This window comes from Tinamus guttatus, unplaced genomic scaffold (genome assembly GCF_059628265.1).
Source record: "Tinamus guttatus ecotype Peru unplaced genomic scaffold, ASM5962826v1 Tinamus_guttatus_pri_ptg000498l, whole genome shotgun sequence".
NCBI lineage: Eukaryota > Metazoa > Chordata > Aves > Tinamiformes > Tinamidae > Tinamus > Tinamus guttatus.
Window position 1 is genome coordinate 119239 of NW_028289032.1, and position 24431 is coordinate 143669.

The window sequence follows — 24431 nt, forward strand, 5'->3', positions numbered from 1 at the left end:
GAATCACAACCAACTTCAGGAGAGCAAATTTCAGCTCATTCAGTGATTCTCTTGGCAGGATCTCATGGGAAACTGCCCTGAAGTGCAAAGCAGTCAAGGAGACTTGAATATTCTTCAAGAATAGTCTCCTTGGAGAACAAGAACAGTTGAGCAAGTGTGACAGAAGGCCAGCATGGATGAACAAGGATCTCCTGATTGAGTTCAGATGCAAAAAGGAAGCACACAGAATGTGGAGACAGGGATGGGATACCTGGAAGGAGTATAGAGACATTGCCCAAGCGTGCAGGTATGAAATTAGGAAAGCCTAAGTTCAGCTCCATTTGGGATTGGAGAAGGATGTGAAGGGCAACAAAAAGGGCTTCTATAGGTACATTAGCAGTAAAAGGGAGGCTAAGGGACCCACTACTCAGTGGAGCAGGGGATCTAGTACCAAAGGACATGGAAAAGACTGATGTACTCAATGCATTTTTGCTTCACTTTTCACTGGTAAGCTCTATCCTCAGGACTCACAGGTCCCTGAGCCTAGTAGCAGAGTCTGGGGAAGTGAAATATTACTCATAGTAAAGAAAGATACAGTTAGAGACCACTTAAGTCAATTGGGTGTACAGTAGTCCATGGGACTAAGTGGGATGCATCTTGGGGAGCTGACCAATGCCATTGCGAGGTTGCTATTTATCATCTTTGAATGGTCATGTTGGTCGGGGGAGGTTCCCAAACATCACACGAACATCACACCCATCTTTAAGAAGGGCAAGAACGAAGATACATTGAACTACAGGCCAGTCACTGTAAGCTCTGTCCCTGAGAAAATTATGGGTCAATGCTTCTGGATGTCATGTCCAGGCATATGAAAGACAAGATGGTGACTGGGAACAGCCAGCATGGATTTACTAAGGGCAGATCATGCTTGACCAACTCGATTGCTTTTTCTGATGAGATATCTGGCTATGTGGTCAAGGGGAGAGCAGCAGATGTCAGTTTGCCTTGACTTTAGCAAGGTCTTTGGCACATTTTTCCATAGTATCCTTATAGCCAAATTGGTGAGATATGGATTGGATAAGTTAACAATAAGGTAGGTGGAAAATTGGCTGGACCATTGTGCTCAGAGGGTTGAGATCAGTGGTACAAAGCCCAACTGGTGGCCAGTTACTAGTGATATCCCTCAGGGATGAATACTGGGGCTAATATTGTTTCACAGAATAGTTTGGGTTGGAAGGGATCTCTGGAGATCATCTGTTCCAACCTCTCTGCTCAAGCAGGTTCATCTAGAACAGGCTGTCCAGGGCCATATCATAGAATCATAGAATCATTAAGGTTGGAAGGGACCTTTGAAGATGATCTACTTGAACCCTCCTGCACATGCAGGGTCACCTAGAGCATGGGGCACAGGAGTGCATCCAAGCAGGTTTTGAAAATCTCCAGAGAAGGAGACTCCACAACCTCTCTGGGCAACCTGTTCCAGTTCTCCGTCACCCTCACTGTCAAGAAATTTTTCCTTAAATTCCTGTGGAACTTTTGGTGCTTCAGTTTGTGGCCATTACCTCTAGTTCTGTCGGTGGCCACCAGGGGAAAGAGACCAGCACCATCCTCCTCACTCCCTCCCTTGAGGTACTTATAGACACTGATCAGATCCCCTCTCAGCCTTCTCTTCTGCAGGCTGAACAGGCCCAGCTCCCGCAGCCTCTCCTCATAGGGCAGATGTTCCAGGCCCCTGATCATCCTTGTGGCCCTGCGCTGGACTCTCTCCAGCAGCTCCACATCCCTCTTGTACTGGGGAGCCCAGAACTGGACACAATACTCCAGATGCGGCCTCACCAGGGCTGAGTAGAGGGGCAGGATCACCTCCCTCGACCTGCTGGAGACACTCTTCTTAATGCACCCGAGGATCCCATTGGCCTTCTTGGCCACAAGGGCACACTGCTGCCTCATGGTCAACTTATCATCCACCATGACACCCATCATGATGTTGGGACCGCACACAGATCTCCAGTTCGTCCTGCTTATTCCCCATGCTTCGTACATTGGTGTACAGGCATTGTAGGGAAGTAATCAAGCCTGCAGGTTTCCTGGGAGGGGTGAAAGAGGACCCTCTATAATCATCTCCTATCCTCACTTCCCCACTACCATGCTCCTGCTGGATGCATTCTGGCTTTGGCTGCATCACACTGATTGCCCTGTCCATGTAACACACCCCTTCCCTCTTCTTGCTTAGTTGAAAGCCCTCCTAACCAGGATGGCCAACCTGTTGTCAGAGACCCGTGCCCCTCTTGCTGAGGTGGCTCTCATCTTTCCCCACTAGGTGTTGGTCTTCAAACAGTGTCCCATGGTCATAGAATCCAAAACCCTGTTGCCAAGACCAGCGGCGCAGCCAGTTGTCAACCTGTAATATTTCCTTTTCCTCCTCATATCCATTCCCCTCATTGACAGGATAGAGGAGAACACAATCTCGGCACCCAGACCTTTGACTGCCATCCCTAGGGCTCTGAAATCTCATTGATGTTGCTCAGTTTCCCCATGGCATCCTTAGCGCCCACATGAAACACTAACAAGGGATAATAGCCAGACACCTGGGCAAGCCTTGGCAGTCTCTCTGCAACATCCCTTATTTGAGCCCCTGGCAGGCAACAGAGCTCTCTGGACAAGGGGTTGGGTCTGCAGATTGGTGCCTCCATGCCCTGCAGCAGGGAGTCACCCATAACAATCACATGCCACTTCTTCCAGGTGCTCCTTTTCTCCTTAGTGGGGGCAGTCTTAAGGCAGGGACTTGATTGCCTCACCCTAGATAGCCCCTTAGATGGACCTTGGTCTGTGACCTCATTTGTCTGGCCCTCAAATTCCAGGGCCTCATACCTGTTGAACGTGGTCACCTGCGGGGGGGAGGCGGACTGGGAAAGAGTTCTCCTGCCACCTTGAACAGGGACCTGTTTCCATTCTTGTTCATCACTTAATACTGTTAATTCTGCCCCCTCTGCCCTATGGCGAGAGGGTAGGGGATCCTCAGATTGATTTGGGGGGGGTTGTCTGGGTGCACTTCCTGGGACAATTGCAGAGTGTGGCTCCACCAGTCTATTTCTTTCTTGCATTCTCTGATGGCCCTCAGCTTTTCTACCTCCTCCTTCAGCTCCACCACCACGCTAAGTAGGTTGTCCACCTGCTCACACCTAAGGCAGGTGTTGTCTCTGTTATTCCCGGATAACATGGAGAGGCTCAGACACTCCCCACAGCTAGAGACCTGGACTGCCGCATGTTTCTGTGGCGTTTCAGTCTGTGTCGCCACAGTCTTCCTGGTGCTGGCTCTCTGTCAAGTAGAGACCGTGGCTTTGGCCGATTCCTCACTGAAGGAAAAGACCATGGGGAGAGTTCTCTTCCTGAACCGTGAGGAGACTCCCTGCACCCCCTGCCTGCACAGACTGCCACCTAACTGCCGCGCCACGCTCCTGGTCGCTCGCGCTCCCTGGGGGTGGCTCTTGAGCCGCCTTCCCTGCTGGCTCCGCCCCCGCTGAGTCAGAGCCGTCTCTGGCCCGGGGCTCGGCGCTGGGGCTGCCTCGCTCCCTGCGCTTTCCTGCTCGGCGGCTTTTGCCGCGGTTGTGCTCCTCTAGGCAAGGTGCTCTGGCGCGAACGTTCGCTCCGGAGCCCTTCCCTTCGAGATCCTTCCCTTGTGTTAAGTATATTTTGATATTTTTTTCATTGTATAATTAAATATTTATCATAGGACCCCTACCTCAGAGAGTAGGGAAAGCCAGTATAATATTTGATTCTTGGAGCATCTTCATTAAGCAAGGGTAGAGAATATTTTTTGTTAGTTTTACAAGATCATTGAAGCTTTGTGTTAGAAAATGTTAGTACCCCAAAACAGATTGAATAGCAAGGCAGAAACATTAAAAGATTCTACTTTTGCAGGGTACTATCAGTAAAACAGCTGCATGTTCTGGTGTGATTTGACAGTACAGCTAAATCAGACTATTTGCTAGCTGTTCCCAAAAGAGGTGGTCCCATCTCCTGTTTTTTCCCTTTCTCTCCTGACATCTTCTCCAACTGTCTCCCCATTGGCACTTATCTAATTCTATGATGAGCCAGTTCAGGGAGTAAAACTGTCAGAAAGCTGCCAATAGAAAATATGTCAATAGTGTTCTGCCCTATAGCAGTTCACTGTGGAGTCAGATGGCCATGAAGGACAATTCAAAGTAGGGTAGAAGTATATGGGCTGGGAGGAAAAGGAGGGAGGGAGCACAGTCCCTTTGGGCATCATCTCACCATTAGATAGGAACCTGAGTCATTATCCCTTCTTATTTAGATAAAGAGCCTAATTGCCATGCACACATGAGCTTGGGTTCAGACAGGAACTTGTGTTTATTACCTCACTATCTCATGCACATGGAAGAATTGCTGTGGCATTATGTTGTGGTCAGGAAAAATGCCCCTTTAATTTGGATTCCTTTGAACATGGGTCCCAATAGGAAAAACATCACTTTATATTTGTCTCCCTTTTCTCCAGTTCTCTGCACATGCACATTCATAGCAGATTGAGTGTAGTGCCCTAGTATCTCTCCTTGTTCTGTGACTCCATTTACCAAGTTCAACTGGTTCACCTGCTCAGAGTTTGCAAATAAATATTTACTAGCACATACAAAAACTCATAAAGATTATGTAAATGTTAGCTCTTTGATTTTGATTTTGAATGTGAAAAATCGAACCAAGTAAATTCATTCTGGCCTGTGCATCATTGTTGGTCTCTTGGATTTGTAAATGAATTAAGGATTCTGTGAAGAAAGAGTGAAATTGAATCCAATTATAGCTGTCGTAGTCCAACAACTATGTAAATGCTATAATTTTATTGAAAGTGTGACAACTTCAAGTTTGTCGTTTGTCAATAAAACAAAATAGAATTCTGAATAATAAGAGGGAATGGATCTGTCACGTAAGAAAATTTCATTTGTATATGGTAACTATTCCGACAACACCATGTGTTAAAGGCATAAAACCCACAAAACAGAGCTGCAGAAAAAATGGTAGAAAGCATGAGGTAAATAAGATTCCCAAGTTGCTGTTCACACATATACTTTCAGCCTGAATTAAAAGAGGGGAGGAGGTGCAGAGGAGAGTTTTCATTAATGGGAAAATTTATTCTGTAAACAGAAAAGTAAACCTTATTCTTCTCCATCTATACAAATGCCCTTTAGTTCAGAAACAAGTAGTAAAAGCCAACTTAGTATTAGAGGGAAATTGCCTAATTTTACTATATACTGCAGATAACTACTGACAATTTTTTCCTGGTATCTTCCCCAATCCTATATTTAGGCTTCAGGCTCGAATTGCTCACAGAATCCAGGAACTGGAGAACTTGCCTGGCTCTTTGCCTCCTGACTTGCGAACCAAAGCTACAGTGGAGTTGAAGGCACTTAGGTTACTGAATTTCCAGCACCAGGTAATCCCTTTTGCTGAAGAGGAAGTTCTTGTAGTGATCAGTCAAATGTGATGTTGTGGCATGGGATGAGTTGCCAAATGATTTTACAGCAGCACTGAGCTTAAACAGGAGATTTTGCATAAGAGCACACTTGACTGATAAAAAAAAATAATGGAAATGTTTATCTTAGTGCTTTTTTTGTTTTATTACTGAAGATGTGCATCTTTTCTCTCCCTCTTGCTTCATCCTTCAGTATAAGCTGTAATCCTAGAACTGTGGTAGTCTTTCATTAAAATAATGTCAGTGGCACAAAGAGACACAAGAGAAGGACACATCTCCTTTTAATTATACTTATATTTGTCATGGATTCTCTTTTATTGGTGCAGGTTGAATGCTCTTTTTGTTGTGTGTGACCTTTCTCTGTGATAAAACAGACCGTGCGACACAGATTGCAAAAATTAAGCCTAACAAAAGCATGTCTAAGATACAAGTTAGAATTTTAGAAAGGGAGTCACAATGCCAGACCATTCTGGGCCCCTTGTCACTGGCTTGCTTGGCTGGCCTAGAAGCAACAAAGATGTGATTTGTCAGGCCAAGCAAAAATACTTCCTGCAAGATTTTGGCAGTAGTTGTATCATGTTACCGACATGTTCCTTCCTACTACCTTTGCACTAATTTATACTGACCCTTTGCACTGCTGTAACTGTGATTGTATTTTGCCAAGCCTTCACAATTTCCTATTCCCTATTCTGCTTCCTGTGTAGCTGATGATGAGAACAGTTGTCACCTATGTTCAGCACCAGCTCTAGAAAAGCATGTACTATCTATTCTTTCATGTTTTACTTATGGTGCAACATTTTGACTGGTTCTTTTCATATGAGTAGAATAGTCATTTTCAGCAGTATCTTGTGAGGAAGAAAGAAATATATGCCTATGGTGTTTGACTGTTATCCTATAGCGACTGAAGGTTTATTTAGGGAGACAGACCTTTCTGCTGCAATTGAGGAGTTACAGAACTGTAATGGAAAGGGGAAAGGAAGCTAGAAGATCTCCTGGACCGTTTAAATTTTACTTTACTGTATTACTGATTAAAGTTGTTCTTCTGTGCATGAAAAATGGTTTTCTTTTGAAGTATTTCTTTTTTTCTCACTGGTAGCTAAGACAAGAGGTAGTAGACTGCATGCATCGTGACACAACACTGGAGACAGCACTGAACTCCAAAGCCTACAGGAGAAGCAAGCGCCGGACTCTGAGGGAGGCCCGTATGAAAGAAAAACTTGAGAAACAACAGAAGATAGAACAAGAGAGGAAATGTAGACAGAAACATCAGGTATTTTTACTCTTATTAGCTGTTCTCCTAGACACAGAATTTTCATTCAGCTTTGTTGCATCCTGTTTTAATTAGCCAGTCATCATCATTTGATATTTTATTGACCTTTTGTGATGGAGGCACAAGAAAGAAACATTATTCAATAAGCAAGCAGAAAATTAAAATTAGAACACTGGTATTCTTGATTTCAATCTTGTTCTGTCAAAACACTGAAATAACTTGTTTTCTTTCTCTAGGAATATCTGGACAGCATATTGCAGCATGCTAAAGTTTTTAAAGAATATCACCGATCAGTGACTGGGAAAATTCAGAAACTTTCTAAAGCTGTGGCAACTTGGCATGCCAACACTGAGCGTGAGCAGAAAAAAGAAACTGAGAGAACTGAGAAAGAAAGAATGAGAAGGCTAATGGTAATGAATGGGAGAAGGGGTATGCAAGTTTTGCTAAAATTACATACAGTCTGATGTACACTCTCAGGTACTTATATATGCTCTTTGCAGAATTAAATCTCTTTAATTCAAGAAGTTTAAAAAGTATAAACCTAAAACTACTGCAGATGAGTCATTTATATTTCTAATGATGGTAGTGAATTTGACAGTATTCACTTTGAGCTATAGCTCCTTTTTAAAAGATTTTTGATAATATATAATTATCTTTTCTACAAGCTTAAAAATTTATCATCCATGCATGTCATAGCCATCACTCAAGTTCTTTAATGTTATTTGTCAACATTTTTACAATATTGCAAAGATATTAAAAAGTATACCCAAGGCCTGTGACTAAGCTCTTCTATCTGAGACACAACAGTTAATAGGCATCTTCAATTAGGTTTTGCAGTCAGAAGCACTTACCCTATTCCATACTAAATGTTCAATTAAATTTTCATGAAATAATAGTAAAAAAAAAAAAAAGAAGCTAACTATGCATGTTATGGTAGTGATTTCCTTTGTTTAAATTTAGTCCAATTGCAACGTTTTTAATTTTTTTACGGATCTTCAATCCGGTGTGCCAAGTTAATCTTTTATATACTATAAATTTCTAAAGACTTCATCTCTTGGACTAGCCTAGGAAAATAGGCTATGTCTAAAGTATGATAGCATACATTTAGCTAAAACATCTTAAGATAGTGTTAAATTCATTACACAGACTGTTCTTAGATAATTAGATTTAGCAATGGCCATTGTATACCAGGGAAATTCAGTAACATTTATATATAACAAATGCAAGAGCTTTCATGGCATGCTTCAAAAAGATATCACCAAGAAAAAGAAGTACCTTGGCTAGGTAGGTATTAATAATAAGAAACATAGAAGCTTACTTTTCGAGCATTGTAGTTCTGTTGTCTTGAAAACTAAATATGAATTTTACCTTGCAAGTTCTTGCCAGGTTACTGCAGATATGTCTTCAGAAAGGCAGGAGATCATTCATATTTCACAATTGTGAAAGTAGTCACCTTCAAAATATTTCTAATTTGTGTTTGGTTTTATAAGACACTGTATACTTCAATTATTAATGTATTCACTGCGTTATATTGGCCAAAATCAAAATTGGCCAAAATTGGCCAGTGGACTATATTTCATTACATCTTTTTAGCTTACAAAAGTAATATTCCCTGCTATGTCTTATCCCTAACAACATACTTCTGTGGTGCCATAGAGATATGGGAGTTGCTGGGCTGACTCAGAGATGTGGCTGATCTTGTTTGATATCCTGTCTCTGACAGTGTTCTGCATCAAATTCTCTATAGGAAAATGAAATAACACTGGAGTAGATAGATGATGGATAATCTTCCCTAAGGAAAATTTCTTGGTAACACCTGACATAATTATTACTTTTACCAGCTAAAGGACCAAATAAGAGTAGGCATGTAGATCCAATGATCTTTCTATGAGTGTGTGGGATCACATCGTGCCTTTGAGAAATCTTTTATGTGGGAGGCTTATCAAGTCCTTCAGTTTCCCAGCATTGTAACCTGTCTGATGTGCTGTTACATATATTTTTCCCTTTTCTGTCCTACTGTAGAATTCTCCCCGCCAAGAGTAGGAGATATTTAAGGTAACACATCATCACTGAGATTGAAATCGTAGGTTTTTCTTAGAAACATTTCTCTCATGGATGATATTTGTCCTATACTGCTAGACTGAAGATGAAGAAGGTTATTCTAAGTTGATTGACCAAAAGATAGACGCCTGGCCTATCAATTGTAGCAGACAGGCGAGTATGTGGCTAATCTGACTAATCTGGTATGGGAGCACAAACAGGCACAAGCAGCCAAAGAGAAGAAAAAGAGGAGGAGAAGAAAGAAGGCAAGTATTTACAACGAACATTTTAATCTCATTTTCCCCTCAAACCCCTTTTAAACATTGGTAAATGCAGTGATCTCCAGTTGTCTTACAGAGATTAGAGCACCTGGAATTTTCTACACTGCTAAATTCTTTACACTGAATGAGTTCATATTTCTTTGCAGTCTGTTATAGGAAATGCTGTATCTTTACTATGCCAACATTATTCCAAAGATGGCAAGAAGGAGATAGGATTAGAAACTTGTGAGTTGAAAACATATGATTTACTGATAAACTTCCCATAAGCAAAAATGGGCTGACCATGTAAATTAGAAATAAGGTGTGACAGTCCAAAACAGAGTATATCAGAAAAAGCTAGTTTATTCAGTTATAAGATATTGAACTGCTTATGTAGACTTCTAGGTTCTAAACAGTCCCATATTTGGTTTGTAGGACCACTGGAAATATCCAGAGATAGAGAACTTTAATAGGTTTATTTTGTATAAATGAATATTCTGCAAGTAGTATTGCTCATTGTCTATATTCTAACCATTTCATTTAAGCCTTTTGAAAATCCCTTTTGCATGTTATTAAATATTTCAAAGCAAATTTATAAGAAAAATATCTATAGGTGATAATTAAATAACAGTTTGTCATTTGTGTGACCCCCTAAATTCCTGTTCCTTCCAGAGGGTGGGTAAGATGGGCTTAATAGCCCATTTCCATCTCTAGTTTTCATGGTGTGAATGTTCTTACTATCAGCTATAAGAAATAGTGTCTCAGAAATTTCATTTGCTTCCTGTATATAAACAAAGACTGACGTAGCTAATATTTCTGACAATTTAGTTTTGTAGTGTTTGGGCTCCAAAAATACATACCACTTAAAATCTTTATAAATGCATTGTTTAAAAGCAGTGTTCTATATGTGGCAATAAATGCAAATATGTCATAAATGGACAATTTTGAAATGACTGACAAATAAAAAAATTCCTTATCCCCCCATCCATCTCCAGGACAGCCGTATATTTTGTTAAGAATATGTTTTTAATGTAGAAGCAGTCATCTGCCTTCAGAGTAAAGATGTAGTTTCTTACAGATCAGAAACCCAGTAGGCTAGCCGCTTACCAGGCACAGATTTATCAAGACAACTAAGGGGGCTATAGATTTCCCATTAATACTCTTAAGTGTATGTATGCAATACTCTTAAGTGTAAGTATGCAGTATATATATCTCTAACTAAATCCATCCATATCTTTATACATATCCATCCCAGGTTATGAAATACAAAGCAAAAAAAAAAAAAAAAAAAAACTTTTTTATGTTCCAGAATGCCTTCATCATGTAAAATATTTTTATTCTCATAGCTTGACTATAATAGTTTTGCCTCTATTTTTTGTAGAAGGCAGAGGAAAATACAGAAGGAATGGGATCTGGCCTTGATCCTGATGGAGAGGTAAGAATTTTACAAGTGTTTTTAGTGATGGTAAAGGATTAAATTGTCTACCAGACATCTGGACTCTCTGTTCAGGTAGTACATAGGAGTGGAGGAATTTGTAGAGGTCATATACCACTTCCACAGATTAAATGCTTAAAGAAGACCTATTGTTTATAACCAGGAGAAAAGCAGTTTGGATTAACATTAATGCTAACTTGTTTCTCTTCAAAGAGTTAAAGTCTATAACAAAGGTACATTGAATCAATCTATCACTGAGTGCATTGAAAAATCCTTTTCAGCTTTGGCAGACACTTAAAAATAAATGTTTTTCTTGAGATCAAAATTCATGTACGTCATTTATATTTCAAATTAGACTCCAACTAGACTATGTGCCACTGATTATGTAGGACCCTGTGCAAAGAGGGGCCGTATAAGAAGTTAATAAGGTTGAGGTGACTAGGTACCCAATTTTGCTATTTGCTTCTGTGAACATAGCTTACTACTTATGCTGAGCCACCCTGCTCTTGCTGCAACCATGAGATAAGATATCAGCCATGAAGAACTGGTAACTGCAAATAACGTATGAAGGAGTTGCAGCTGTCTATAAAAACACGGACTTTTTCCTAAGATGGCGTGGATCTCAGGCAAACTGTAAGAGGTCCGCCGCCGGCCGGCTACTAAAAGCTTGCTTTTCAACCCACCAGGTTGAGTGTGCGGGTGATTATTGAGATTACGGACTAACATTTGGGGGCTCGTCCGGGATATCAGTAATCGCCAGGCCCTCCCTGGTTGGGAAGGGCCGCTCGACTTCACAGGGGGAACGCTTCCAGGGGGAGCGCTACCTGATGATGTTCCAGGTCCCCGGATTCCGCCTTCCCTTGGTGACCGGGCGGCACCTCGCAAGCTTAAGGGAACTCCGAGGTCCAGGGGGAGCGCTACCTGATGACGTTCCAGGTCCCCGGATCTCGAAAAACCTTGAGGTAAGGTATTGTACGATTCAGGAGGTTAAGGGGCGCCCCGATTTCTGGTGTGGTGGACTGTGGGAGGTCTGACGAGACAATAACTCCCCGCCACCAGCACGTGTGGGACGCCACTGCATTGCCCTGGGTAAAAGGTTGGAATAGGTTGGAACGTTCCGCAAGTAGTATCGTGGTCATTGTTATTTGTGTCGGTTGTCATGCTAATTGTTATTTGTGTCATTTGTGTTGTGTTCTAAATCGCTTTGATCCAGACGGAATGGGACAATCGAGTTCTGTTCCCAAAGGACCCCTTGATTGTTTTTTGTCAAATTTTTAAAATTTTAGGAGATGGACCCTCCTAAATTATGGGTTTAATATTAAGGCAGATAAATTGAAAATCTTTTGTACAAGTGAATGGCCAACTTTTGGAGTGGGTTGGCCTCCCGAGGGGACTTTTACCCCGACTTAGTCCAAAGAGTACTTTTTATCATTATGGGGGATCCTGGCCACCCCGATCAGATTCCTTATATCGTTCCATGGAATGATATCCTAAAAGAACCCCCCATTTGGCTACAAATGTGTATGGTAAAATGTGGAAACGGGCACAAAGTACTAGAAATGAGAATGGGGGGAGAGAAGCCCCTCATTCCATCTGCGCCATCCATGCCAAAATTCCCTGTCCTCCAGGAACTACCCGAAAATCCGATTTTACCACCCGATAGCCCCCAAGAAGCACAAAGCCCTCCTGTGGTGCCGGATCAACACGGTGGTCCTGCCCAGGACGACACTTTATCCCCACCCACACCAGAAGGGGTCAAACTTATGGCCCGGTGGGAACTGGTGAAGCCATCTCTCCTGACTCCACCAGCTCCATGGTATCAGTTTTACCGCTAGGGCAGGTCCCTGGAGGAAGTGGGAGCGTGCCCTTCTCCACCACAGACCTATATAACTGGAAGTAAGAAAACCCTCCCTTCTCAAAAGATTGTGGGAGCATGATATCCCTTCTTAAATTTGTAATGTATAGTTATCAACCCACATGGGATGATTGTCAGCAGCTCTTCCATGGTCTATTTACATTGAAAGAGAGGGAGAGAATATTAAGAGGACCTAGAGAATTGATACCAGGTATAGAAGACCTGACCGAACATGGTCAGAAACGTTCAAGATGAACGTGTGCCCCTCCACGGCCGGAGTGGGATTACCATACAGTGGATGGGTGAAGGTCCACTGAGTTGTATCAGCAGTTTCTGATACAAGGGCTTTGTCAAAAGTAGCAGAAGTTAAACAGGGATCCTCTGAATCCCCAACTGCATTCTTGGAACGCCTGCTAGAGGCATATCGAATTTATACCCCTATTGATCCAGAGGACCCTGCAAACCAAAAAGCTATAAATCTGGCCTTTGTGTCTCAATCAACCCCAGAAAAAAGATACAAAAGCAAGATGGGTTTGCAGGAAATCTAGAACCGAGCTAGTAGAAATTGCTCAGAAAGTATTTGATAGTCGGGATACACCCGAGGATGTCTTGGCAAAAAAAAAAAAAAAAAAAAAAAAAAAAAAAAAACACCACCAAGGCAACGATAGCAACAGTGGAAGCTTTACAAGCCACTCCACCTCATCGTCCTAGATAGGAAGTTTCCCCAAGGAATGGAAAGAGGGGATAATATGGGGAACCCCCCCAGACGATCCATTCTTGACCGAGATCAGTGCGCAATTTGTAAAAAGAAAGGACATTGGAAAAATGAATGTCCTTACCAAAATGCGCCACCAAACTCGCGAGAAATTCTATTTATGAAAAAAAGGAAACAACTGATGGGGCCAGGGTTCTGACAGCCCCAAGAGCCAAGGGTAACTTTGAAGGATCGGGGGCAACCTGTGTCGTTCGTTATTGGCACCGGAGCATCACACTCAGTACTTAAAGAACCATTAGGCCCCCTGTCCCAAGAAACAACTAGGGTACAGGGTGCCACCGGACGGATGGCAGCAGTTACATAAAAGATGGAGTCCGGTATGCAGGGGTCACAGTAGTAACACAAGAAGGCCGAGTAATATGGGCCCAATTGTTGCCGCGTGGTAGTTCGGCACAAAGAGCTGAACTCATTGCTCTGACATGAGCGCTACGATGGGCAAGAGGAAAGGCGGTAAACATCTATACCGATAGCCGGTACGCCTTTGCCACTGCCCATGTGCATGGGCAGATATACAAAGAAAGGGGACTATTAACATCAGAAGGAAAAGGCATAAAAAATAAAGAAGAGATCTCAGCCCTACTGGAAGCTGTGTGGGCCCCCTGAGCAGTAGGCATTATCCATTGGCCAGCACACCAAAAAGGAAATAGCCCCCAGAAACAGGGCAACGCTCTAGCTGATAAAGAAGCAAAACAGGTGGCTCAACAGCCAGCGGGGCCACTACAAATATAAACATTAATGCCTCAGACCCAGTGGCCTGAAACACCCCCCGAATATACTGAAACCGAAAAAGGTTATATAAAGGACCATGAAGGGGAAGAGGGAGATGCAGGATGGTGGTAGCTGCCAGGAGGAATACTGCGTTTACCCGAACAGATGGCAGAAACCTGGCTACGAGACTTCCACTCCAGCATGCACCTCTCCCCTAAAAAGGCACTTGAGTTGGTATGACCTCACCTCTGGACGTCAGGTCTATGTCAGAAGTTGGAGAGGATCTCTGCCCGATGTGCTACATGTGCTCAAGTGAACCCAAAAATATCCTTACCAAAACAGGGGACTAAAGAAGTGGGGGACGCACCGGGGGTTTCCTGGGAACTAGACTTTACCGAGATAAAACCCGGAAAGTTAGGATATACGTATCTACTGGTATTCGTGGACACATACTCAGGATGGGTGGAGGCTTACCCAACAAAAGCAGAAACCACCGCTATAACTGCAAAAAAGCTCATGCAAGAAATAATTCCTCAGTTTGGTTTACTACACAGATAGTAGCAAAAGCCTTGGAAATCACCTGGAAATTGAGGTGTATCTTCCACCCCCAGAGCTCAGGAAAGGTAGAAAGAATGAACTGTACCTTAAAGGAAACACTTACTAAATAGAATATTGAAACAGGGGTTAACTAGGTCAATTTACTCCCAATGGCGCTTTTACGAGCACGGTGCACCCCATATAAGATAGGACTATCCCCCTATGAAATACTCTGTGGGAGACCACCACCTTTGTTCCCCAAAACCACGAGCATTACTAACATCTCTCCAGTGTTCCTCCAGGCATTATAAAAGGTACGAGAGCAGATACACTGAGGCTTGCGAGACCACTACGAGAGCCAGAAGCCTATACAAGCAGCAGCTCACCCATACCAACCGGAGGACTTGGTGTACATCAAAAGGTTCCAAACAGCATCATTGGAACCTCGGTGGACAGGGCCACACCAAGTGATACTTCACACTCCAACAGCGGTAAAGGTCGCTGGAAAACCTGCGTGGATTCATCACTCCCACGTGAAACCAACTCCTCCTCAACCGAATCCAGATTCAGATAAGTGGACTATTTCCAAGGACCCTAGTAACCCACTAAGGGTCACAATATGGAGAAAATGAGTAGACAGATATGGGGAGCCTGGTTAATTTTAACAGTGTGTATGCAAACTTTGGGGTTAAGATATGAGCACAGTCCTTATTGCCCCATTAACTGGAAATGGGAAATTAGGGATACTGTAAATGGGAAGCACAATCCAGTCAATAAGCACTAGTGACGCCCCTGAAATAACAATTGATTTCTGCAAAATAGGGATACCCATACGACGAGCCTTGGCAACAGGAGGAACAGGGTACCAAACAGCGGGTCATGGGCAGCAGCAGCTCAGGGATGTGGTCCCCATTGTGGGGGAGGAATTACTGCAGGAGGTACAATACTACGTATGTCCTGCTATAGGAAATCCTGGGTGTCAAGGGGATGGCCAGTTTCACTGTGCCCAATGGGGTTGTGAAACAGAATCCTCCTGGGGGCATCATGACCCTTTCATAAGAATAGAGTGGGGTCCGAAGGGTAAATGCAGTATACCCGGAACCTGCAAACCAATCTTTTTTAAACCCCAGTATTGGGGCTGATACGGAACAACCTGGGATACGGGCAGGACGTGGGGACTACGGCTGTATGTCCACGGGCCTGACCCAGGGGTCTCCCTAACAATACAGAAGCATTCCTCTACTTTTGAGAAAGATTGCTGGAGACCCCCTTACTATATAGGTGTAGCTACTGAAGGAGCGCCTACTCCCAGGAAGCACTCAGACAAGTGTACATGGGATCACCCCGGATTGACCCTTGGAGATGTGCAGGGAGCAGGACTATGCTTGATCGCTGCAGGGTGAGAGATACTCCCCTTGTACCACAAAAATTGTAACCGAACATTAAGAGTTAATGTTACAAGAACCAGGTATCATGAGGCCCCGACAGGGGCGTGGTGGGCCTGTATGAGCAGGCTGACTGACTGTGTAAACACCCAGCAACTTGAATCCCTGGGGAAAGGGCCTGATTTCTGTGTATTAGTATATGTTCTACCCCAAGTATTTGTATGATGGGGATAATGGAAGAGACCACCTGAGCTACATTGAACACCATCATGGGAGAGAGAAAAGAGCTGCCCCTATCTTAATTCCATTACTGATTGGGGCAGGAATAGCTGGCTCCACCGCGATTGGGGCTTCTGCGTTAATCACTCAAAAACAGGGATTGCAGGACTTAAGCTCACCTGTAGCCCAAGATATGGGATATATGGAAGAGACAGTGGGAAGACTGGAAAATCAAGTAGACTCTTTAGCTGAAGTAGTCCTCCAAAATAGACGGGGACTAGACCTTCTCTTTATGAAGCAAGGAGGCCTATGTGTAGCTCTTGGAGAAACGTGCTGCTTTTATGCAAACCAGTCAGGAGTCGTTAGGGAAACATTAGCCATGGTGCGCAGAAATCTAAAAGAAAAATATTACCACGGGACGCAAGAACAGAATCTGTTCCAGTCGTGGTATAACTGGTCCCCATGGCTCACCACCCTAATGTCCGCAATAGCTGGTCCCATAATATTAATTCTTATCTTTATGATCATTATCCCTTGCATCTTAAAATGCATCCGCACTCATATCGCTAGTACAATTTCAAAGGCAAAAATAATGGTCACAAGGACGTACTATAACCCACTCCCAGGAGAAGAGTATTACCTCAATGGTTTGAGGTAGGGGACAACAGCCAATGGGGAAATGTAGGACCCTGTGCAAAGAGGGGCCATGTAAGAAGTTAATAAGGTTGATGTGACTAGGTACCTAATTTCGCTATTTGCTTCTGTGAACATAGCTTGCTATTTATGCTGAGTCACCGTGCCCTTGCTTTACGCTATCTGCTTCTGTGAACATAGCTTGCTACTTATGCTGAGCCACCCTGCTCTTGCTGCAACCATGAGATAAGATATCAGCCGTGAAGAACTGGTAACTGCAAATAACGTATGAAGGAGTTGCAGCTGTCTATAAAAACACAAACTTTTTCCCAAGACGGCGTGGATCTCAGGCAAACTCTAAGAGGTCCTCTGCCGGCCGGCTACTAAAAGCTTGCTTTTCAACCCACCAGGTTGAGTGTGCGGGTGATTATTGAGATTACGGACTAACAATTACAACCCTTTGAGCTCTGCCATTCAGCCAGTTCTCAATCCATCTCACTGTCCACTCATCTAACTGAGTTTACCTATGAAGATGTTATGGGAAACAGTGTCAAAAGCCTTACAGAAGTCGAGGTAGACAACATCATAGAATCATAGAATCACTATGGTTGGAAAAGACCTTCAGGATCATAGAGTCCAAACATAAACCCATCACCACCATGCCTGCTAAACCATGTCCCCAAGTGCTGCATCTGCACATTTCTTGAACACTGCCAGGGATGGTGACTCCACCACTTCCCTGGGCAGCTTTTTTTTTTTTTTTTTTAACTTTTCCATAGAAGCAGGGTGGTATATGCTGCCTCATTAAGAGCTATACTGTTACGTTGTTTATTACTCATTTATGTGTAAAGACAACTTGAAAAATCTGCTTATTTTACTTAGTCTTATCTACACATTAAAATAATATCTTTAGTGGTGTAGTTAAGAAGTACAGTGCAATTCATTTAATGTAGATAGAGTTATACCAAGAAAATGTACATATATTGCTATAACATAATAATTTATGGAAAGAGGAATCAATTTTATACTCACTGTAAGTCATCTTTATATCTGTTCTCTTTTTTCTGGTTTTGTGTTTGTTTACCTTGGGAAAGGCTTCTTTATTGTGAATATTATTATTAAAAAGAACATCTTTAGCCAAAATAGATGATAAAGTAGAAAATATATGGGTTGAGAAGGCGAAGGAAATATCAGAGAAATAATTCTGCTCTTTTTTGTTTTGTTGGAGTACTAGAATAAATGGAAGGAGTCAGGACAGTGAATCTTCAATTAGACTTTCTCTATTTAAAAAGTTAACTGAAAAGTTACATTTCTATTTCTCTATCCATAAAGACAAAGGCTGTAACCTCAATGTTTTTTTCCTTAAAGATTTCCATCAGTATGAATAGCAAGATATAAATATCTGTAAGCATAATATACTTTCTCTCTTCTTTCACAGAGGTCAACAGTTACTTCTGTTCCACATTGCTCTCTCTCATTTTCCCAGAATACTGATACATGTGTGGCTATTACATGCAGAGATATGTTACATGCAGAAATACTGTGACTTAGTGATGGCTTGATAGCAGCGTGGGAAGCCGAGGCTTCAGTAGCACATTAACTTTACTGCTTGTTCAGTCATAACTTCGCAGTTGCTCTTAGCTTTCTTCAATACCTGTGGCAAGCACAGGAAGACCAGTTATCTTATAATATAAGATTTCATCTGAAATTTTTAGCCCATAGATGAGAGCAGTCAGATGAGTGACCTTCCAATCAAAGTGACTCACACTGAAACAGGCAAAGTTCTTCTTGGACCAGAAGCACGAAAAGCGAGTCAGCTAGATGCCTGGCTGGAAATGAACCCTGGGTAAGTAGCTAGGAAAACGGTGAATTTTTTGTTTTTGTTTTTGTTTTAAGAGGAGGGGGTGTCAGTTGCATAGCTATTTTCAATGAAACCATCTTTGTTATCTATTTATTTTGCCTTTTATTTTATTAATTGTAAACTGAGTAGGAAATGTATTGAACCTATTCCATTCCTCCCTTTCTTTTCTATTCCATAGTCTTTTGTCTTTTCTGTACAGCTATGAAGTTGCTCCTAGGTCAGACAGTGAAGATGAAAGTGGCTCTGAATATGAGGAGGAGGTAGGTGTGTGTTTTTTTAAAAATTATTATTTCACAACTAGAAGTGCAGTTGTGAAATAATAATTTCTTCCCCTCACCCGATAATCTAGGTGAGGGGAAGAAAAAATGTTTTTTACTCTGATAATTAATAATCACATCCCAGAGCAGACAAGCAGGTTCCTATTTTAAAATAGACCTCTCAAAAGGATATACAGTGGCTTTATGCTGAATAAAGTTATCATCTTTTATCCTCTGGATGCCTCTTTTATCCATTATATAATTAACTATATTATTAACTTTTCTACAGAAAACAATGCTTTCCTAGTCTTAACATTGCATTATTGCCCTCTGACAGGATGAGAAAAGACAAATTTCACTGATTGTGGTGTGATTCTGACTCAGGTGTTTTGAGTCAGTACATTGCAAAAGTTCATTAGGATAATTTTCTTCAAAGGATATGCAAAGGCCTTAATTTTTACAGTTGCATGTCAGCATTTGTAAGGTTTCAGAGTCATTTTGACTTTTTTTTCATTGGTATTTCCTCAGTAAGGGCAGGTAGCAAAGATATTTCAGGAAAGAAGAGAGATGAAATAGAGCCAATGTAATAAGACATAGTTGGGTATATTAATTTGTCTGCCTCTATCACCTTTGATAGATGCAATATTTTACTCTATTGATAAGAATTTAAATTGTTGCACAATACTCTTTTCTTCAAAGGGTTCGAGTATTGTTGAAGAACCTCCCAGTAAAATCAGAAAAAAATGTACCCATTTGTCATCTATTGCAACTGTAGCTAGAAGAGAAATTATAAGCAAAGATTAAAAATGAAATCTGTTTTTTTTTTTAAATAACAAACCAAAAGTTTAAAATAGCATGAATGTAGCAGCTCTTGACTGTTTTTTAAGCTGTCTTGTATCATGCATCTTGAATATGATACAAACATATGCATAATATGTTCCATGAGCAGGGCAGGTAGAGTAAGGTTTTTATAAATTAGAGCATTGAAAAGCAAAATGTTTTTTTATTATAGTGTGACTTTCTGTTAGTTAATCTATGTGTTTGTTGTTGGCAGTGTGTCAAGATAGGTGTCTACTTTTTGGTTCAGGCTCCTGTCAGTATAAGGCATTATTCAGTGAAAGTTGTTGATAAATATGTGTTAGCCAAAGTTATGATTGAGAAGCACTGGAGAGTGCAACATTTTCCTCTCCTTTTCCCACCTTCTCTAGGATGATGAAGAAGAATCAAGCAGGTTAGAAGCAGATGAAAAGATACTTCTGGATCCTAACAGTGAGGAAGTTTCTCAGAAAGATGCTAAACAAATCATCGAGTGAGCTTTGGATTCTCCTTTCTCCTGTTCTCTCTTGTCCTGTCCTCAAAATTTGCTAAGTCTAGATCACTATGAGTGGCTGGTTGCAGTAGCACCTGTGACATGTATGTGCAGGAGAAGAAATATGGCCACTTGGTCGTACTTGTGTGCTACTTAAAAAGTAACTTGTATTCCTCTAAGGATGAACTTCCCACAGTTGGGGATTTCCACTGCCTCTTTACCACTTGTATAAATAAGTGATCTATATTGAAAAATATATGTATTTGTGGGAATTTACTTTTATTCTTTTTCTGTTTTCCAGGACAGCCAAACAAGATGTGGATGATGAATACAGTATGCAATATAATGCTAGAGGGTCTCAGTCCTACTACACTGTTGCTCATGCAATCACAGAGAGGGTGGAAAAGCAGTCTTCTTATTAATGGTACACTAAAAAATTATCAGGTAAGAAATCTAGCTGGAGTTAACTTAAAAAGTTTCAAAACCTTTTATTCAGAATAATACCTTGAAGTAGAGTCTTGCTCTAAAGCTGACAGTTGCATAATAATGGTCAGGCTCCTATGTAATATACTTTTCATTGAGTAAAGCATGTTAAAATATTTAAAACTTGCATTATGCTAGACATTCCATTACAGTACTTAAAATGGCAAACTATTTGAAAATGTGTGCAGAAACAAAAGATGCCTATTAGGTTAGAAATTGATGAACATATAGACAAAGGAAATGTAGTCTTCTATCCTGGATATCACATCATGCGTCCTGCTTAAATAATAACATCAACTATCTACATATACCTGCAATAATCTCTTTTAATTGCAAACCAATTGTGTTTTGCATATTATTTTATTTGTTTTTGTATTATTTTTTCTTCTTTTAATTTTTTTTTTTAAATTTGCGCCTTTGGTACCTCTGTGTGGATATCTACTGATTGAATTGGTAAAATTGTTCTATACAGTGTTAGTCTTATATAGGTGTTGTTAGTGTTAGAGATAAGGCACACAGTTTTCCCGAGAGCTTTACAATAGGAGCTTTGAGGCCTGGTTTTGGTTCTTGTCCTATCACTCTCCCTTTGACTTTTATGCCCTTCTCTGTCCTCTAGATCTTATCCATTTTTTTTTCCTGCCCCAATTTCCTTCTCTTTTAGCACTTTTTCACATGCTTTTCATTCTTGATTTTAGATAGGCTGCCTCTTCCTTCTCCACATTGATATATGCCGGTGGAGGGGAATTGATGACATAGGAAAGACTTTCCCTATCAATTCTGCAGCCACTTGTAAGTGGGAGACAATTGCAGAACAAGTTTCATTTGACACTTCAGTTAAGACAGTCTTCAGAGATATTAGTACCTAAAAATAAATCAATTGGCATATGTGGGAAGCTGATAAATTGACTATATAATTTTGGATAAACTTTTATGGGTACAACGGATTACATTTGACATACAATGTTTTCCCCATACTTCTTAGCTGAACTTGATGGGTTTGGTTTTGAGAAAGTTTTGGTTGAGGCAGATATCTGGCATGAAATTTTACTCCAAATGTTTTTAATGTGATAGTGTCTAAATTAAATAACAGAATCTTTTAGTGGTAAATGTTAAGCAACCTTAAGTATGGGTGGCAGTGTTAGTCTGCCTAAAATTAAAAAAAATGTAATATATATATAAAATCTGACTGTGTAGCATGGCCCATACTGGCCCTAAATAGCAGTAATGACTTTCATGTAGCTGTAAGTCATATCACCTTTTCTAAGACATACTGGAAACCACAAGCACATAGTACTGTGAAAGGAACACAACATATAAGTAGTTAGAGAAGTGAGAACCTCACTTCATTAATATTAGTGCTATTTACCAATGTGGTTTTCAAATAACTGAAATGGTTATTCATTTCAGCTCCAGGGCCTGGAATGGATGGTTTCACTCTATAATAACAATTTGAATGGAATTTTAGCTGATGAAATGGGGCTAGGAAAAACAATACAGACTATTGCACTGATCACTTATCTGATGGAGCACAAGACTAAATGGCCCTTATCTCATCATTGTTCCCCTTTCGTAAGTAAACTCATTCTACCATTAGTCTATGAGTTACATACTGGTTTATTAGCAACGTGTATTTATTTTTCACATAAGAACAAGATGAGGTGCATCTTGGAATGACACTAAGCTCTGAATTTATACTCTGAATTTAGCCTGTGATTATTTCTTCCCAACTGATTGTCTAACACTGGATGAATGACCAGATTGCCAATAAAAATACTTGGTTTCATTAATTTCGCTGTTCACTCTGCCAACATGCTTAGTGTTTTCTACTCACTGTTGTATACTTTTCACATTAGCCACAAGAGCAATGATACTTTTCTTCTTTTATATTATATGCCACAGTTTTCCTCATTCAACTTTAAATGTGATACTTGCAATCTGTTCTTAGATCTTTAAAAGGCACCACATTAAGAATTACTTAATTGTGCTCTAAAGGCACTGGATTTTCTTCTAAATAAAATATAAGTAGCTGTCCTATATGTAGAAAAATCCATTGTATTCATACCTTGGTCACAAAATTCTGTCCAGACTATGATTATTTGACATGTTTCCCCTTTCTCCTTTTCCCTGGCCTTCCATGCTATTGCTTTATTTATTGTGATTTTTTTAAAATGTGTTTTACTTTTCTCCACAAGAAAGTTTTTAATCTGTAACTTTTGACTTCATGAAAGGTTTTGCTTTAAATTTATACTGCTAGACACTGAAAAGGTTTGTAGGACTTTCTTTGGCACCTGATGATGTGTCTTACAACTGTGTATGGAAATTTCTGGTCCTTTTAAGTTAAGAGTTCATTCACCATCCTTCTTTTGGGAAAGCTATCAATTGTGCAGAACACACAGGCGCATGGTAGGCCTGAGATGTGTTTTATTAATGAACTGACTCTGCTGCAGTAGCCACTGAATAACATAAATGCCAGAGCTTTGTCTAATTCTATGGAAACATAGAATTAGTGTGAAAGCTAATTCTAGATTATGTCTAGTGAGAAAGGAAATAGCTGGGGAAAAGCTATCATTTAAAGCTAGGAAAACAAAGGGGAAGTATGAGGGGAAGTAAGTTCTTAGTAGGAACAGTGGAAAAACTCAAATATTTTTAATGTACTAAGTAACAACCTTTTTTAAGTTTCTGAGAGGAGCTGAAACTTGAGTAACTTTAGCGATATTAAAAACATTTCTTTCCTCTCTTTCCCCTTGCCCTTCCTCTGACACACACTGGACCAGGTTGGCACAAATCTAATGACCTCACAAGCAAAAATCATATTTTTTTGATGCCATATCACAGATTCACAGAACGGTTAAGGTTGGAAGGAACCTCTAGAGATCATCTAGCTCAACCCCCCTGCTCAAGCAGGGACACAGAGCACGTGGCACAGGGTGGCATCCAGGCAGGTTTAGAAGATCTCCAGAGAAGGAGACTCCACAAACTCTCTGGGCATCCTGTTCCAGGGCTCTGTCATCCTCACTGTCAAGAAGTTCTTTGTCATATGCAGGTGGAACTTCCTGTGTTTCAAGTTGCACCTATTATCCCGCGTCCTGTCACTGGCCACCACTGAGAAGAGTTTGGCCCCATCTTCCCTACATTCTCCCCTCAGGTACTTATACATATTGATCAAATCTCCTCTCAGCCTTCTCTTTTCCAGACTAGACAGGCCCAGCTCGCTTAGTCTTTCCTCATACGATAGATGCTCCAGTCCCTTAATGATCTTCTGTGAAAATGTTGCAGTTTGAAAGCCGTGGTGGTGGGGGGGGAAGGAGATATCAAAACAGTATCGGATTCACGAACAGTCCGTGGACCGTAGGTCCGATCGCCTTCCTAGGAGCGAATCGAGTTCCCAAATAGTGTGATCAACTATAAGCTCGACCCTGGCAGTATCGGATTCACAAACAGTCCCCAAGCAGGCCTCTGTAATGCCAAAACTTCTGTTAGGCCCTAGTTTTCCTCTCAGTTCCTGCTTTCAAACAATTCTTCCAGAAACACTTCTTCCACATCTTCGTGGCCCTACGCTGGACCCTCTCTAAAATCTCCACGTCCCTCCTGTACTGGAGAGTCCAGAACTGCACCCAATACTCCAGGTGCAGCCTCACCAGAGCTGAGTAAAGGGAGAGGATCACCTCACTCCACCTGCTGGCAACAATCCTCCTGATGCAGGCCAGGATCCCATGGGCCATGAGGGCACATTGCTGACATGGTTAACTTGTTGTCAACCAGAACTCCCAAATCCCTATCTGCAGAGCTGCTTTCCAGCAGGTCAGCCCCTAATCTGTACTGGTGCCTGGGGTTATTCCTCCTTGTTGAACCTCATGAGGTTCCCCTCCACCCAACTCTCCATCCTGTCCAGTGACAGCCAAGTTGAACAGCACCGGGCCTGGGACTGACCCTTGTGGGA

The 24431-nt window shown here is 41.4% G+C and overlaps 1 pseudogene across 1 annotated transcript; it reads left to right on the forward strand.

Annotated features, from left to right (window-relative positions):
* Window positions 1-430: 430 nt before the first annotated feature.
* LOC148592853 (SWI/SNF-related matrix-associated actin-dependent regulator of chromatin subfamily A member 2-like) lies at window positions 431-22044 on the forward strand (annotated as a pseudogene). Its single transcript, XR_015913874.1, has 11 exons — window positions 431-486; window positions 5299-5425; window positions 6561-6734; window positions 6971-7144; window positions 8874-9044; window positions 10423-10469; window positions 18297-18427; window positions 18642-18702; window positions 19908-20008; window positions 20310-20452; window positions 21899-22044. The product of XR_015913874.1 is annotated as an SWI/SNF-related matrix-associated actin-dependent regulator of chromatin subfamily A member 2-like (transcript).
* Window positions 22045-24431: the final 2387 nt, after the last annotated feature.